Here is a 5,808-nt window from a genome sequence, read left to right on the forward strand (position 1 = left end):
CCTGTACGTATCCTCCAAAATAGGATTCTGCAATCATACAAAGAGCCTTCAGACTTGAATCTATTTCCCCAAGTCCCACCATTACCAGATTCTTCAGTCAGGTTTCACCTGAGAGATTGTTCCCATATCTCTCACCATTCCCATTTGCCACCTAAAATCTCATCTTACGTTATCAAAGAATTATGACATATACAACCATTTCTGGAAATAATACTCTGAAGAGCATTTTAGGACTACTAATAAAATAGCTACAGTTTAGAAAATGTACTGTATGGGGGCGCCTGGGTGGCTCAGTCAGTTAAGTGTCTGACTTCAGCTCAGGTCTTCTCACGATTTGTAGGTTCAAACCCTGCGGGGGCTGTGCTGACAGCTTGGAGCTTGGAGCTTGGAGCCTGCTTTGGGTTCTGTGTCTCACTCTCTTTCTGCCCCTCCCACACTTGTGCTCTGTCTCTCAAAAATAAAAAAAAATTAATAAAAAAAAGAAAATGTACTGTATGCAGTACACTGAGTGAAGTATTTTAGGTACATATGTGATACATTTTACAGTTACAAGTACTTTTATCTATCATTATCCCTGTTTTGCAAATGAGAACAGTGAGGTATAGGAAAGCAAGAAAATCATATAAGATCTAATAATAAGTGAAAGAATTTCAATTTTTATTCCAGTGTGTCTGATTCCAAGGATCTTGTTCTCTTGACCTGAACACTGGGCTTGTATTCTGGTCTTCTGAACCTTTATGATTTCAGGATATAGACCTCTGTTGGGCTAAGATAACATAGCCTCTTATTATAGATTAGGGTTTTTTGCCAGAAAATCAGATTCCCATTCTCGGCCCTGTTTCCAAAATCTGCAAAGATAAAACATTTTACTAAGAAAACCAGTTTTAGAGCAGGTTGGTTAATAGCAGAACTCTAACAAATCTGATCCTTTCTTACTGTGACCAGTACTCAGGTATCCGTAACATGTAAGAGTTTTGGTTCCTGCAGAAGCCAGTAACAGACAATTTCTATTGTTAGAGATAGGTAAATTTCCCCCTTTTCCAACTGTCTCAGTTACCTGTTTCAAAGACGTCCTGTTTACAACCTCAAGCCCTGAGCCTAATTATGCTGGGGGATGCTCCGTGACCTTCCCACCCCGAGGCATCTTGGTCGCCCTCTTCCCATCTAGGGACGTTATGGCCTTGTTCCCAAGGAAGGGACTACACATCTTTCTTCCTGGTTCCAGACAACGGAAGACACGACTTGGAAATATCAAATCTAAGCCCCTTCTGCTTCTTTTGATAGCAAAGGCAATCTCATCTTTGGGGGCAAATGCAGTGGGACACCACAAGGTAGGGGAGCCTTCGGTTCTTTGCCAGTCTCTGCCAGTCTGTAACTCAAGGCTGCCTTTTCCACGCTCTTGAGGCCCAGGCACATTCTGGTCCCTAAGCCTCAATTACTTTAAGGATGTAAACATGGAAAACACGCATAAAGCAGGCAAACATCTAAGTGATCAATCTCAGAAATCCTCAGAGATTCTTGGCAAGAGGCACAAGAAAATTGAGAAGTCCTTTTCTTTCAAGGGGTTCAAGATCGCTGCAGAGTCAAGTACTCCTAGAAAGAGAAGACACTGTCCAGTCCTTTGGCTTCTACAATCAATAACTGTCTCTCACAACACTTGAACTGTGAGAGCTGGGACAAAAATGATAAGATTAAGCAATCAATTACATGTATTTCCATATACACTTGAGTTCCACATGGGTAGCAGCTTTTAAAACAAGATAACTCCCCACTCAATGACAGTTGAAATTTCCAGGATACCTGACTTAATTCTGAGATCTTAAGAAATATTGAGACTAAGTATTCTCAGAAATAATTGCCTTGAGTCGTTATAAGTTTCTGTACGCCATTAATTTTATTTTCTTCCTGGATATAAAAATCTGTATGGAAGCCAGTGCCTCATTACTTTTCCAGGAACATCTCTGAGCTGGGATAAGCATTCTAATCAGGGGCAGGAGCCACCACCTGGGCTGAAATCAGATTTCTAGATAGGCTTAGATTTCCCACTTAGGAGGGACTTACAAATTATCCAGCAATGATGGGCATCTCCTCTGCGGTGGCTCAGCTCTCGGCCTCTCTTTGCTTCTCTACAACTTTTTCTAGCCTTTAGCATTATTCATTCACTACCATTTAATTTCCTATGTATGTATTATCTGAGGAGAAAGAAAACATGTCCTTTACTTTGATTTTCTCATCTATAGGAATGCCATTTGGACACAGTGCTTGCTGTCTTTCTTTTCTCCTATCAAGGTGTTAGCAGAGGCCAACCTGACTCAGCTCAGCACACCAGACCCAGTACCCTTCCGTCAGGAGGTCGTGAAGGCCTGACAGTCACCCTCTGTTTCAGCCTGTGGCAGCTCAGCTCTGTCCTTAGAACCCTACCTCTCCTCTGGAGGGGGCTATGCTCCTCTTTCCTAGAACTCCCACCCCTTCCTTTCTCTTTTCTTTGTCCTCTGAACCTTCTTTCTCCTGTTTGATCATTAGTTATCTTAGTGGTTTCTGTCATTTTTGCTGTTCCGTTAGAGACAGAGTGATTCCTAGGCATCTGTACCTGAACATCACTGTTCTAATTCCTTGTTAAATTACTATCTGTTCCCTTATTATTTACTTCTGTCCAGGTGCCCCTGGAACAGTGAGAGTAGAAATGGTTCTCTCAAGACAGGACCCAGAAGAACAAATGGGGAAAATCCTCAGCTGATACACACTTAAAAGAAATTCTTAGGTTAAATTTCAGACATCCTCAGCTTCTAAAGTATAATGACTACAAAAGTGGTGAGATTGTATACACTATGTAACAAGTTCTTCTATTTTATTTTACTCTTTATGTTTGATCTTCATGCTACTTTTTTGTTTTTGGTGGAATATTTTTCAGAATTTAACCTAACCAGCAACTAGAGTGACTTTCCCCAAGCCCCATAGCCATTGTATGTATCAGAAGTGGCCATGTTGAAAGATGGTTTGGGAAGCAAGGGGATGCTCTACATTTAATTCTTGAGTGACATTTCACCCTGTGTTTACCCCAGCATGCTTTCTGATACCCAGATTTTTATCTGAAGAATTTATCTATCCAGAGTCCCACTTGAAATCATAGCCATATTTTCTTATCCCCTGCCCCCATGTAATCTACAGGCCTTCTGATTCTCTTTGTCAAGCATTCTAGTATCTTTCTCTCTCCACCACTTTTCTTAATATCTTCTGCTTAACAACAAGTCCCTTTTGCACACATGGTCCTAGTAAAGAACAGGAAATAGTAAAACCCAGTTTCACGATAACCTTGATAAGTTCCTACAAATGTTTCTTCCTTAGGTTAAATTGCATTATCCTCAGTAATTCACGAGAAAACTCCAGTATCCTAGGAAACCAGAGAACAGCAAGCTGAGAGTTTTACTTGGCCACTGAAGACATGGCAGGACCTCTATTGGAAGCAGTGAGCTTGCTGAGCCCAGTTCAAAGCTGTCCTCTTAATCCTCAAGCCCTTACCTTGTTTCCCAATGACAGCCACCTTCTTTTCACCTCCCTGTACACTCCTGTCAGAAATGGAGATGGGGATGGTGACAGGGACACGGACCATCTGAAGTAAATCTTCTTGCTCTCTTTAAACCTTTGAGCTGAGAGTAGCAGATGTGTTGTAGGGAGGGAGTTTCCACCTATGCCCTTTGCTCGATGTCATCCTTTTCCATATAGGCCTCATTTGGGGGCTGAAGATTAGCCCACTCAAGTAGCCAGCAGGGAGGGAACTGCCCCTCAGGACACCAGGAACCTCTTTTCTTGTGTATTAAATCCTCCCTCTAACTCCTCTGCGTGGGACCTGTGTATAATACATTTTGTACACAACTGCTCCCTTTAATGGTTACATGGAGGAAAGATAGGGGTATTACAGGTGATAAAAAGAAGAATCAATCATCTCCACAATTGCGGTGTTTTTTGATCAGGCTACCTCCAGCAGCTATAGCACAGGAATCATCTTATAGCCAGGTTAACTGAGAAGAAAAAAATGGAGAACAAAATTTTACGTTTTCACACACACACACAGGTATTGAATAGTTAGAAATTCTCAGGCACAGTGCTAGAGACTTGCAAATGCAGACCTCAGCTTTGGTGAAAGCCTGGAATTGGCAGGGAAGCGAGATGTTTTCTTTTGTTCTAACCTTCTTTATTCCCAGCCATCACTGGTAGGGACCAAAAGCACAGAGCGCCTTGTTCACCAGGCCACTCTTTAGATTGGGTCAGAAACAGTGTGGCTTCCTCATGAGAGCAGCTTTTGCCCACAGAGCTCTGATGTGTGCTCCATTCTGTCCCCCTCCCCACACTTTCACCTCCCAGGATGGCAGTTATTTTTGCCACTGACAGTTAACTACTCAGTCCTCTCTGCGCCCAGCAAGCAAGTGCCCCTCCCCCTCCAAATCAATGTCTTTCTTTTGCCATTCCCCTTACTCCATCACATTCCCCATCTAATAGACTTGTTAGGTAGGACATGTTTCCCCCCCCTGAGAAAATAGCCTCATGATCTTGATATGATCCAAAACTAGAATAAAATGTATACCTTATGTCTACCAACCACCAACCTACCTACAACTTATTCCCCATGATACATAATTTCAGGTTTTATCATATTGGCTCTTACTGAAGAGAATTTTTCTTGATATCTAGGTTTGCTCCAGCCCAGTCTTTTAAAAGTCAAGAAATTCTAATCTCACTTTAGGCAATAATTTTCTGGGTTGCATTTTCCTCTTTCTTAAGATTAGGTGATTTCTCATGCTACTGTCCACTTCCCAGATCATCACAGATGAGCAAAGGTGAGACAGAAAATAAACCAACATAGAAGACAGCAGCCATCACTCAGGTAGATAGTGAATGCACGGCAAAGTTACCTCGCACAAATGGTGGTGGGCGTAAGGCCCCTACCAAGGAGTGCTTTGGTTATTTGTAGGTTCTGTTTCCTCAGGCATAACTGATCTCCTCTGAAAGGAAAACAATAACTCTGGCCTTTCTCCACTTAAGTGATTTAGTCTTCCGTCCATACTCTCTTCCTCCTCATTGAAAGCATATCTCAATCCACCCCCATCTCTGCCCAAGAAAGGATGCCCCAGTACTGACTTCCAGACCAGCGGGAAGCTTCTCTGATATCTTCAACCTCCAGATGCTTCTCCATTCAAAAGTGTTTCACTGCAGCTGGCTTTTTACGGCAGGGTGCACTGATCCTGTAGCTAGTCTGTTCATGGTGCTCAGATATGTGGATGACCACAGTTCTCTTCCAATCCTCTAAGACATCATGGGGGCCCCCATTTCCAATCATCCTTTACTCTAGATGGCAGTTGGGGGTGGAATATTGCTAAGGGTTCTGGAGCTTTCTTTACCTCATCAGTTACTCCTCAGGGTTCTGCCATCCCAGATTAAGTTTACAAAAACCAACTGCCTCTGAAAGAGCAATTTCTTAAAGGAAATGCTTTCACTTGCTCACTCTTAATCACATGCTTAACTACATCTGCATTTGGACATGCATGAATTTTTGAGCTTAAGGAAAACCAATCCTGCTGGTCAGAAATATCCTAAACCTGTCACTTCAGGGAACAACCCCTCACTAATATAACTTTCCCAGTCACCAAAATGAAATAAGTGACACGATGTTTTTCATTTACATAATTATAGTAATACAAGAACTTACTTTTGCAAACACTACTATACTGTTGTACCAACACTACTATATAGATAAAGTTAAAAGATTTTATTAAGATCCTATCATATTCACAAGCCATTCTCTTTATTTTT

The 5,808-nt window shown here is 41.9% G+C and overlaps 1 long non-coding RNA gene across 3 annotated transcripts; it reads right to left on the reverse strand.

Moving 5' to 3' along the window:
• Nucleotides 1–635: 635 nt before the first annotated feature.
• LOC121034555 (uncharacterized) lies at nucleotides 636–5,331 on the reverse strand. Of its 3 annotated transcripts, none has more exons than XR_005792503.1 (4): nucleotides 5,137–5,331; nucleotides 3,520–4,019; nucleotides 2,062–2,192; nucleotides 636–848 (listed from the first exon to the last, which is right to left on the reverse strand). It is a non-coding gene; the product is annotated as an uncharacterized LOC121034555 (long non-coding RNA). The 3 variants fall into 3 exon arrangements; XR_005792504.1 differs by having other exon boundaries at nucleotides 4,911–5,331; XR_005792505.1 differs by lacking the exon at nucleotides 5,137–5,331 and adding an exon at nucleotides 4,128–4,900.
• Between the last annotated feature and the right edge of the window lie 477 nt (nucleotides 5,332–5,808).

Source organism: Herpailurus yagouaroundi, unplaced genomic scaffold, assembly GCF_014898765.1.
Source record: "Herpailurus yagouaroundi ecotype Mexico unplaced genomic scaffold, PumYag 160, whole genome shotgun sequence".
Classification (NCBI taxonomy): domain Eukaryota; kingdom Metazoa; phylum Chordata; class Mammalia; order Carnivora; family Felidae; genus Herpailurus; species Herpailurus yagouaroundi.